This window comes from Solanum lycopersicum, chromosome 11 (assembly GCF_036512215.1).
Source record: "Solanum lycopersicum chromosome 11, SLM_r2.1".
NCBI classification, from domain to species: domain Eukaryota; kingdom Viridiplantae; phylum Streptophyta; class Magnoliopsida; order Solanales; family Solanaceae; genus Solanum; species Solanum lycopersicum.
Window position 1 is genome coordinate 49404587 of NC_090810.1, and position 12954 is coordinate 49417540.

The 12954-nt window shown below is 30.2% G+C and overlaps 1 long non-coding RNA gene across 1 annotated transcript; it reads left to right on the plus strand.

Moving 5' to 3' along the window:
* The first annotated feature begins 1519 nt into the window (after positions 1 to 1519).
* LOC138339561 (uncharacterized) lies at positions 1520 to 9862 on the plus strand. The gene is made up of 2 exons (XR_011212395.1): positions 1520 to 1726; positions 9566 to 9862. It is a non-coding gene; the product is annotated as an uncharacterized lncRNA (long non-coding RNA).
* Positions 9863 to 12954: the final 3092 nt, after the last annotated feature.

Consider the following 12954-nt stretch of genomic DNA (forward strand, 5'->3'; position numbering starts at 1 on the left):
GTTGCACTAATACATGCCATTTTAAATCATTTTTATGATGTCGAAAAGATTCTTTCTCTATATTAAGCAATTTTAGAATCATTGGGTGCTCAATGAAATTGTTTTAAGTCATTTTGAATCCTTAAAGAATTTTCATATAACATTCATCGTTTAGTTAGACAAAATAATTAATCATTATACATATTCAAGTATTTAATCTATTTCCAGGCTGAAATAAATCTCATTGCATCCACCACTGGAGAATATATCTCTTTTTAATAATCTCAAGATTTTTGCGAAAATCCTTTATTCCTCGAGGCACAAACCACCCTTTATATTTTACGGTTATTCTTTTACCCAATTATTCATTTGTACCACACAGACATTATATTTTGATCCATGAACTATATTATAAAAAATATCATTTTTCTAAGTGAAACAAAATATACTTGTATAGTTCCAATTCTTTATCTGTCAACACTATATGACAGATTTGAATTTAAGATCTTCATAATCATTTATAGCATTGAGGGTTATTTCATATCAAAGATACCGTCGATGGTCATTTTGATATCGATTCCAATACGACATAACATATTAATATCTCGTCATTTTTTTTATCATTTTCAGTTACCTGAACCTTTGCCAAGATTGTTTGAAGTGTTTGTCATAGTGCTCTTTCAAAGCTTTTACCTCTTTATCATGACCATTTTGATAATTTGCTCCTCTCCTTCCTCAATGAGTTTACATTTGAAATCTATTGGTCTATCATATTTTCGGCGTACCATAGACTCTATCCTTCAAGAACTATTTATTGGAACATATGCAGTGTAACTAAAATATTGGATCGACAAATACATCTGACAAATTATTTGCAAGATTTTGCAAATGAATGATCTCTTGAATTTCAAATTCACATTTTTAATAAGGATCTTTATAATTTACACTACACATAATTTTCATATGCTAAACATATCTCCCCCTAAGCACCTTGAGCACCTCGAGGAACTTTCTCAACATGTTCAACTTGAGGATGAATCTCCTCATTCACATCATTCTCCTCAACTTTCCTAGATGGTGTCCTCCTCGTATTTATCTCCTATAACAAAAGAAAAATCATAACAAAAGAACACTCATAACTTCTAAATCTTCACTACTAAAAAAACAGCGTTTAGCAATGGATATTAGCAACGAACTATATTGCATCACTATATAACGACGAATTTGCAACGTAATTATCATTTTGTTGTAAAATTAATAATTAATTTTTTGATTTATAATATATTGACAAATTTGCAACGGAATATTCAATTCGCCGCTAAATATTAGCGCGGAATTTTGGCCTAATTTTTCCTACGAATTTAGCATCAAAATAAGGGTGACAAATTAAATTAATGTTTTGCGACGGATGTAGCGATGGAAAACAACTTGCTAAAATTTCATATATATTTTTATAAATTTTATACTATTTTGTGACGAAAATATCTGTCAATATAATATTTTCTAAATATATATATATTTATTTGAAAGTGACTTATGTTATAATTTGTCACTAATTATTGCAATTTTTTTAAAGTGATATATTCTTAGGGAACACAATATTCACACTCATACTCAAACTTTTCAGAGATGAAGCTATGAAACTCCAAGCCTCATCACTGAAACTCCATCTTGAAGCTGGTAACACTCGAAGCTCTGCAAGCAAGTTTCCATCTCGAAGCCTTGAAGAAAGTCCCCATCTAGAAAGGTAAGCGCTCAAACTCCATTTTTGATATCAAAGCTTCAGTTTACCAAAAAATGAATTTGTTGATTCAGATATCAAGAGAAATCAATTTCCCAAGCTGGGTTTATCAATAACCAGTTATAAAATCAAAATCCTTGTTCCAATTTACAGTATTGCCACATTTAGGTCATTCGATTTTGATGACTTTCAACTCTTTCACTATGAAATATAGGAACCCCCATTAGGAGGTCAAACAACTGCATTAGTATATCAGATTGACTCGGCATACCATTATTTTTCAGTTTCAACTCGACATACCATTGTTTTCGAGCTGAAGAATACGAACCCTAACTAGAAATTGTTTTACTTGACCACTAAAATAGAGATTTTAGTAATTTTGGTGTTACGAAAATATGATATTCTAATGATGAACTCTCTCCATTTAGTTTAGCTTGTAGTAAGATTGAATTTTCTGAAAATGAGGAAGAGGAAGAGTTTGAAGAAGATATAAATATTGACTAGTGCTTGATAATCTACTATTGTATTTTAAATGTATTTTGTTTATTTCTGATTTTAAATTTAGGATAATGTTCTTTAGTTTCTTCTTTTAACTATGTGTATTCTATATCTTATTTTAACTCTTAATTAAATCTACTAATTGGAGTTTTAATAATTGTTATACACTAGTTAACCATGCATTTATTAGAATTACTTACCGTTAATACAGAGGATTCCTTATTAGAATTACTTACAATTATTTACTAACTAGTAAACTTAGCCGTGCTATGCGTGGTGTCTAAAAATTTTCATTTTTATTTAATTTTTAAATTCAAATAGATTATTTAATAAATTTTATTATTTAGCTTTGTAATTTCAACTCAATACATGAATTAATTTTATCAAAAAATAAATACCTGTACGGTCAAATATCTATATTTTTTTGGTTGAATAGTACCTATTATTTTATGTTAGTTATAATATATAATTAAGAATTTATGACTTCATTATCCATTTGAATGAGTTCTCAAAATTAAACATGGTTAACTTTGATGTTTTGTTAAAAATTTAAAGTGAGATTTTTAGTCTTTTAAATTTTTTAAAAAATATCAAAAGAATTAAAATATTAATAAATTCAAAAACAGACATAGAAATATGAAAAATTATTCGTAATAGATAAGCTACCAATAATTTGAAGACTTAAACAAAATAATTCAATATTTATATATTAAGATATAAAGTTCTTTGTATATTGATTCTTTGAAAAAAAAATGGGTGATACATGATTTTTGTTCGGTAAAATAATTTTTAGTGATATACAATTAACATAAAAATAATATATTATTGTTAAAATGCATAATAAAATAAGTAATAAATGAACAATTATAGATGAATGATAAAAGGTTTTATGGTAAGATTAAAAAAAAACTTATATATCTACTAAAAACATATAATTAGACTCTTGAATTTTTTCTGAATAAAGTAAACATAAAAAAACTGTTCACAAATAATATGAATATTTATAATTATTAACGATAATTAATATTTTCTTATAATTAAACCGTAGGATAAAAAGTTAAGTAAATTTTTAGAATCATTATAATGGAGGATGAATGGTTAAGTAATAAGTATATTTGAAATGATTATCTGTATTAATTTTTTCCTTGATAAATTTTCTTCTATAATTCTATTTTTTTAAAAAAAATTTATTTCGTCGCTATTTTTAGTCTCCCTTTTTTTTAGTCTTTGCTTATTTAATTCTAATAAGAAAACATAAACAATTAGCATCGTAATTAAGAGAATGAAGTTTGCTCGTCTTTAGTATTTTTACTAATTTATATATATTTTTGTAAAACAGTAACAATTAGCATCAAATCTTAACATAATCAAGTTAGCTTGTCTTAAGCTTTTTATTAATTTAAGCAAAATGTTTAAATGAATTCTCTTAATTAATTTTTATTATATTTTTCATGATTCATATTTTATTTAAAATTTAAAAATAACTTCATAATAATTTTGATTATCTCCCGCCGCTAAGCTTATCTACAAATACATTTTAATGTTTTCAAGAATTGTTTTTGTCTTACTTTTTGTAATGATCTTGCTCTTATAATTTCATGCAAAAAATAAATCAATTATTTTCTTTTATATATCTTATTTTGTATCATTCTTATTAGAAGTAAAATAATTATACAAAGAAGTCTTTGTCGATAGATTTTGTATTACAAGATTAAAGTAGAGGACAATTAAACTAAACATAAGTATATTGGTTAGAAATATTTTTTGATGTGATTTTAAGATGTCACAAATTTAAACATTAAGTAATTTGGGGTTATGAAGGTATTTTTTTAAAGTTGGAAGTTATAGGTATTACTAATAAGTAATAATTAAGTATAGAGGTTTTGAAAGATGAAAAGGTGTGAGTTTATGATAAAAATTAAATTAAAAATAAATATATAAAAATAAGAGAAAAAGGTAAAAAAAAAATATGACATATTTTTTTTATAAACAAAAATATATTTAAGTAAAATCCTCCACCATTTTTATGATTTATTTTATTATATGACATATTTTCTTTTTACCTCATTTTAGAAATTTCAAATTATTAAAAGTCTCCAAATATACTTCTAATAATAAACATTATTTTTAGTAATTACTATTATTTTGAACAATATATATTTTTTCTCTTATTTTATATTATAGGAGAGATATCTATTAAGAGAAAAATTAATTAAAAATAAATTTAAAAAGGGACACAGAATTAAAAAGTTAGTCAAAAGGAATAGAATTTTTTTTTGAAATTATCAAAAAAAAAATAATCGTACGAATGTTTTAAAATAAAATTTAAAAATATTTAATTTTTTGCTGATTAAATTTTCAAAACTGTGAAACATTTGGCCTATAAATAATAATTATATATGAATAATATAAAAAATAATGCAACATTAAAATTATGTATTTTTACCATATCATTGTTATGTGATTGTGAGATACGAAACTATAACAGGAATCGATTTATTTGATTCTTAGCTATATAATATTTGAATTTAATATTTAGTATTTTATTTACTTTACATTGAGATATGATATATTACAATTTTTTATTACTTATATTTATTATATATTTGTATAACATTTTTATAGCTAGTGAGGAGGATGATATTGTTAGACGAAATTAGAAATAAGATATATTGGCGTTTTTTCAATTAACTAATTAATCTGATAAGGAACCAATCAACTCTTGTTACATCAGTGGTTTAATCGGAGAAATATAAACAATCCATACAATAATATCAACAAACATACATAAAATTAATTAACTAATCAAACAAAAATATTTAAAGTATATGATTCTTCAAATTCACAAAGTGAATAAAGACAATCAATGTCGATAGAAACTACAAGATTAAGAAAAAAAATCTCATAAAACTACAAACAGAAGCAAAAAAAAAAATGAACAAATTATTTTTTCTATAAAAGAATCATGATTTGTATCATCAACAACTCAACCTAATAATATCAAATATATATGTAATTACAACAGAACAAAGTGATAATGATAATTAAACATATTAAATCATTTTACCTCCCAAAATCAAAATATGCAAAATATATAACATTTTTTATCATACATCCCTCTCCTGCAAAAATCAGATCAAAGAAAACGAAAAAAAAAATTAACAAATCAAAGGTATAAAAAATGAAGAATAAGGAAAATAAAAATAAAATGACCATCATGGAATATCTCAAAGTGGGTTTTTATAGGTGTAATATTTAGGAGTTATAATTTTTATATTAAATATTTTGAAGGTTATGAATATGAAAGGTTAGGAGTTAGAAGGTGTAATGCTCATTAACTAATTTATTAATAGCAATATATATATATATATATATATATATATATATATATATATACACACACACACACAATATTATTGTGTAAAAAGAAATAATCTAAAAAGCCCTTCTTTTAAAAATAAAAATATATATTTTTCTCATCATTGAGGCATGCCACATAGGCCGATTGAAGATCCTCATTTATATATATATATATTGATTGTTTCGAGTGTTTCACTCTATTTTCTGTTATTGTAGTAATTTTCATTATGAGGGACAATATTTTATTCTATTTTATAACAGTCATGATCTAACAACAATATATATGTTATATTTGTTCACATATGGCTCGAGGCTGAGGTCGTGGGAAATTCTCAAGTAGGAGTGATCCTGCTATTCGTGTAAGCATGCCAACTATTTCCATGTCCACTATAGTTTCTCCTCAACAAGGTGGTACCCAGACCACTGTAACAGTCAACTCAAAGTATCAGTCCAACCATCTCTGAGGCACCTCCATCTACACAAAATCAATATAACCTATAGGTTAGAGTCTGTCTACTCTAAGCAACACAACAGATCATACCAACAAAGTTGTTGCAACATCACATCAGAGTAAAGTAATAAGTAAGGATGTCTTCTCAGAGTAATCCAACAAATCATACTAACACATTTGCTGCTACACCAAATCAGAGTGACGTAATAGGTCAGGGTCTGTTTCCTCTGAGTAACCCAACAGATCATACCAACACAACTGATGAAGGTGAATCTAGTAATAGGCATACACGGGCCTTCGTCTTTATAACTCATGTAGGATTAGTCCATTCTTTTGCTTTTATCCTTGTAACTTATTTCTACTTATCCTTGTCTTTCTACTTAGGCTTCTTCCCTAATTTTCTAACATAGGAGTATTGTTTCTAATATCATATCATTTCTCCACCTTAAGTTGAGGTTTCCTATTTTTGAAGTGTGTTTGTACCTATTTTTAAAGTGTATTTGTATTCTATTTGGCTTACCTATTTTTAAAGTGTATTTGTATTCTATTTGGCTTTACATGCTTGGACCATAATGCTTTTGAAGAAATTGGTTAAGCTTCAAGCTTGAAGCTTAAAATGCAACATAATTTACTGATGTCCTTCATCGTTAAGTGTCTACAGACGACACTTGCAGCAGTTTCAGTTTAATAGCTATTGTAAATGAAAATTTTAAACTCAATCTATAGGTGTACATTTAGGATTTTTTTCAAGAGTGTAGCGACGTGCTGATAATTATTTTGTGTTGCTTCTGTTCGAATGTTTATGAACTCAATCTATATGAACAACAAATGTTTATTATGTGTTGCTTCTGTTAGAATGAACTGATATTTCTTTGATATAGTGAGAAAATATGAAAGAGATTGGTGTGACTTTCATTGAATATTCATGGTTATAGCATGTCTGTTTGTTATTGATTGTTTTGCTGTCTAGAATACTCTCTATATACACTTCAAGTTGCAGACTAGTTTTTGTTACTTAGTCATTGTAATGCCATCTTCTCATTGTAATACCATCTGCTCTTAGTACATCCATGTATGCACCCATATAATTTTATTCTTAGTCAGGTGATGCATCTGTTAGGTGCCTAGCTTATTCATGTTCTGAATATTAGAACTGCTGCGCAAAAATCTCAAGTGATGCATCTGTCAATTTCGCAGATTTTCAAGTAAAAAATTTGCAGATTGCTAGGCAGAATTTTAAGTCAAAAATTTCCAGATCATGTGTGATCTGAAAATCACTTTATAACTGCTAGAATATTTTTCTGCCTATTTACTGTTAGTTTATCAGTAATATGATTATTTATTCTGTTAGAACTGACAAATGACAAATGCAATGTCATATAGTAATATTATTTTTGATTTATGATAACCCTTCTAATGACCTTTTCGACTTTACACAGGTTGGAACCTTCTAAAATATGCTCTAATTTATTATTTAACTCTTTGAAAAGTGAAGTTGATCCCAATGGAATCAACTGAAAAGATGTCTCAAATCATATACGAAATGGTTATTTTGGAGAATACAAGATATAATTTTTCATCGTTAGTGAGTTTAGTAAGTGTATTCACATTTATAGACAGGACGTTATTGTATTACATTAAAAGAAAATCAGAAAAAGTTCTACTGGAATGTTTCCATTAGTGAAAAAGAAATAAAGAGACACTGGTTGGTTGAGGCAACAGTAAAATATAGGAATTTCATTTCTCAAACAATAGGTGAAATAGTTAGGCCATTTTTTTGTACATGAACATGTGTGGAAAAGATAGATGCAACTTTGGGAAAGTTATGAGTGTATTCAGAGAGCAAAAATGAATGCAAAGAATCGTCATGTTGGCCGTGAAGTTGCTGTTGGAACTCACGGGGGCGACTTTATATCAATCGGAGAATATCGCAAGAAACTTGTGAGTATATTTTTACGAACTCTTTAACTAACATCTTCCTGTATTGTAACGACCTGTTTAGTCGTTTTGAGCAGCAGATTTTATTTCTGGAAAAATTGGCTGAAACAACGGAACCCACGACGGACCGTCACAGGCACGACGGTCCGTCACAGATGTCTCGTTTCAATATACTTAGGAATTCTGAAATTGGGTACTGAAAATCGACTCTCTGAACTTCGTAACGGACTTGCAGGACGGACCGTCACAGGTGTGACGGACCGTCACAGTGTCCTTGGTGAAAATAAAGTCCTGGCCCTCACGACGACCTGAGTGACGGACCGTCGCAGTCACGACGGCCCGTCACAGGTTACGCAATCCCAGTTAGAATCGGATTTCTTTACACGTTTTAAGGGACGTTTTGGACTATTCTTTCCTTAATTATAGATTTCGTGGATTTACATTAATAACTCAAAATTCTTGAGGGATAAAAGAGGTAATTTTGGGTTAATTAGTGGGGTATTATTGTCATCTTTTACACTTAGTTATATGTTAATTAGGGTAAAAGAAAGAGAGTTTTGAATAAGAAAAGAGAAAAGAAAAGAGAGAGATAGATTGATCGATTGAGAGAGAGAGTCGAACGAGGAAGAAGAATATCAAAGCTTGGGAGATTGCTTGTTGATTCCAATTCTTCGGTGGAGGTAGGTTATGGTTATTTCATGCTATTCGTAGTAAACTCTTAATAGTGAATGATATGTGTTAGTAGTATTGTTAACCCTTCTATATGCTTAATTGTATGCTTGCATGAATGATGTGATTATGTAATTATGAATAAATAAGCATGATGAAGCTATTGAATCCCAAATCTTGAAAAGAAACCCTAATCTACTTTGATAATGATGATGCTTTGGTATGAAAGAAGGCTTGATGAATGAAAGTAGTGAGATTAGGGGATCGGGTGCCACGTTCCGGTACCAGGATAGAATATGGATCGGGTGTCACGTTCCGACACCAGGATAGAATATATATGGATCGGGTGCCACGTTCCGGTACCAGGATAGAATATGGATCGGGTGTCACGTTCCGACACCAGGATAGAATATATATGGATCGGGTGCCACGTTCCGGTACCAGGATAGAATATGGATCGGGTGTCACGTTCCGACACCAGGATAGAATATATATGGATCGGGTGCCACGTTCCGGTACCAGGATAGTATATGAGGATCGGAGTGTCACGTTCCGACACCAGGATAGAATATGGATCGGGTGCCACGTTCCGGTACCAGGATAGTATATTGAGGAGCGGAGTGTCACGTACCGACACGAGGGGAATAAAGATAATGAATCTTGAAATATGATAATATATCCAATCTAATAAACTAAATTCCCAAATGAGTATGATGAGGAGGTGTGAGTCCTCATTGATGTGCTTGGTGTTGTAACCAAGGGTTATGGTAACTATAAATGCTGCATGTTAAGGATATTAGTTGATTTTATGATATTGCTTAATACATACTGTTCCCTATTTTGAGTTGGCCGATGATATCTACTCAGTACCCGTGGTTTGTACTGACCCCTACTTTTATGTTTTTCTTCTTGTTATTTGTGGAGTGCAGCAAACGTGCCGTCATCTTCGACTCAACAGTAACTCAAGCCAGTCTTCGTCACACCGGATCTTCAGGGTGAGCTAACGCGTCTAGCTTGGACTGGATCTTCTCCTTCATGTCTTGATGCCTTGAACCTCCGGCATGGACTAGCTTCTTATGTATTTTTAGCTTTTAGAAACTCTTAGAATTAGTAGTTTAAAGTAGATGTTCTTGTGATGATGACTTCCAGGTTTTGGGAATAATAGATGTTGAATATTGATAGTTATTGAATTGGTTTTTATTAATGAGTTTAAGTCTTCTGCATTATTTTCTGTTGATGTTACATTGAAATGTTAAGGTTTAGATTGGTTGGTTCGCTCACATAGGAGGGTAAGTGTGGGTGCCAGTCGCGGCCCGGATTTGGGTCGTGACATGTATGGTATATGTTTGTATCTGAACACATACTATGCACTTAATATGATTATATCTAATAATTAAATGATTTCTTTTTTATATGATATTATAAAAGGTAGATATCCAACACCAAGTGAGTTACATTTGCACGTTCACACATGGTCATGATGAAAAATCATTTATTGGTGAACGTTCTTGAAATGTCCATGTAAGTCCAAAACTTTAAAGCTTATCTAAAAATGTAAATGTAAGGTCACATAGGTTCAAATCATATTAGATGTTGTTGTTTTTGTATAATGAAGGTGTTGTTTTGATGTCTTTTCTCTACAATTTTAGTGTTGTGTTAGTGTGATCCTACTATTGTTTTAGATTGACTCTAATACAGTTGTTTTTTGTGCAATTCGAGTCATTTTTAGAGCATATTTGTTTATGCTGTTTTGGTATAATGTAGGTGTTGTTTTAATGCTTTTCTGTTGCAATTTTAGTGTTTTTTAGTGTGATCCTACTACCGTTTTAATGTGACTCTCGTGCAGTTATTTTATGTGCAATTCTAGTCTTGTTTTAGAGTGTATTTTAATGCTTGTAGTAAAAAGAAAAAGTAGTTAGCATCAAGTTAAAGCTTGCAGTGAAAGTGATGGTTTCGTACCTTGACTAGTCAAGTTTCAAGCGTCTCGTTTCTTTCTTTTTCTTCTGTAGCTCTCGACCTTACCCTCTTTTTCAATCAATGAATGTACAAATATAGAGTTTCTTGGGCTTTCATCCTATGTGTATTGGCATTTCAGAAAGTTGCAGCTCCTGATTATCGTGTTGAGTAGGCTGGGTTCTTTCGACTATACTGTGAGTGCTTGCAGGTTTATTTCGCAGTTTTATTTGAATTGGAGTTAGAGTAGACACCATTGGGTTGTCTTAAATTCCAAATTTGAGGATTGTGCATCATAAGTGTAGTTCCCTGCAACTTGGTTTCTTGATTTACTATCATGTGCAATGTGCTTTTGTGTGTTTTTGGGGGGTCTTGAGAACTCTTGTCCTATTTTGTGTGTGCCTGTGTTTTGAGGGATCTAGAGACCTCTTGTCCTAATTCTATCATATGGTTGAAAAATGTGCAATGTATTTAAGCTTTAAAATCTTATGCATCTTTCTGCATTTTCCTTCAAAATTTATTTTGTTCCCTATCTTTAATACTTTGTCATATTTTCTACTTATTACAAGAAAAATATAAAGAAATATTATGGAAAAAAATTGTGTCTCAAACTGATATTAATCAAAGTAAAGCATATTACTAAGCTACGGAGAAGAAAAGAAAAGAAGATTATACGGTCTTGGATCTGAAGCAAAAAATTACTACGGACAGAATTGTTGTGGCTCATCATTATTACCACCTCCATTTTTTCAATCAACATTGACATCAAATATGGATGAGTTTGTAAAGCAAATGATGCCTACACTTACTATTCATCTTATATCCTAATATTGTTGAGCAGGTGCAAGCAACAGTTACTTATCCTTTTGGCAACCCATCGTTTGTGACACCAATAGTGTCTCCTACTACTAATGTGGATGAGCTTGATCCCTTAATTTCCTGTGACGACCGTATCCCTTAGTCTCCTGCAACTTTAATTTTGATATTGTCATGTTTTTTGGAAACTATGAATTATATCATAACATTTTGATGAATGTAAGTTCATTTAAGAGTACCTGATAGTTTCTTTGGATATTTTATCCAAAAATATGCAGCAACAAATTTAGTGGCTATTTGGTAATTTCTATGTAAAGAATGTTGATGAAGAATTAGCTACGAATTATTGAAGGCTTAATATGTTTACATAAAATATGTTGCGACGAAAACTTTATCGCAAATATATCCAAAATGACGAAATAAATTATGAAATTAGCAACAAAATTATATAAATATAATGGCGACTATGTCTGCTGCCTCTAACAATGGCGACCAAAAATTATCTAACACATGTACTAAGTATGACATAATGCATAAAAATCATGGAATAGGTTATGTAAGTAGGCATTTGCACAAAAGTACATGGAATAGGCATTTACATAAAAGTACATGGAATAGGTTATGTAAGTAGGCATTTACATAAAAGTACATGGAATAGGCATTTAATGGAAATATGCTCTTTTGATTAAAACCTCATAGTATAAGCATAAGAACAACTTTTAACACCTTAGAAACACATAAGATAATACATAGACATTTTATCAAAATTTAATGGCATCACAGTGAACTAGGTCATTGTTACAACGAATTAATTCACTATTACAGTGAAGTTTCTCAACTTCACAATGACCGCTTTCTAGCATACAATCTGCTAACTAAAGGTTATCCTAAGACTCACTTAAGTAAGACAAAGAGACACCGCTCATGTAACCTCTCTAATCACACCTAAATGATCCTTGGGACTACCTATAATGAGATGATTACCCTTACAATATATCAAAACACATACCATATATAATATGACATTCTCCTTACAAGGTTATTTAAAGACTTATGTAAGTAAGGTACATATACCCTCTTCAAGATTACCTAAAAATCCTTAAGACTTCCTAAGTTTAGATATTAATGAGTTATCGCTCGCAATCTGGCTGTAAAAGATGGTCCGGAACCAACACTAGGGCCAAAAGGGGGGGGGGGATTGACTTTTTCAGTATGCGTATTGAGTTTTTCTATTCTAATCGAGATTAGATTAGGGTGGTTAGTGTCTTTTTTAGGTCAATGGACGGTTTTCTCACGTCTAAGCTACCAAAAAACATTCCTATCTAGATTTCTTCTTAAGATTTCCCTAGGTAAGATATGAAGAAACCATCCTTCATGTCCCCTTCACACTTTAACTAGACAATCCTTAAGATTACTATAGACTAGGTGCTCATTCATTTATATACCTTCTAACTTAAGTCATTACTTTATTATTTCAATTAAGAGACATTCGTCACATAATACATTCAAGTAATGGTCTTGAAGAAGACCTAGGGACTCACCAACTAAC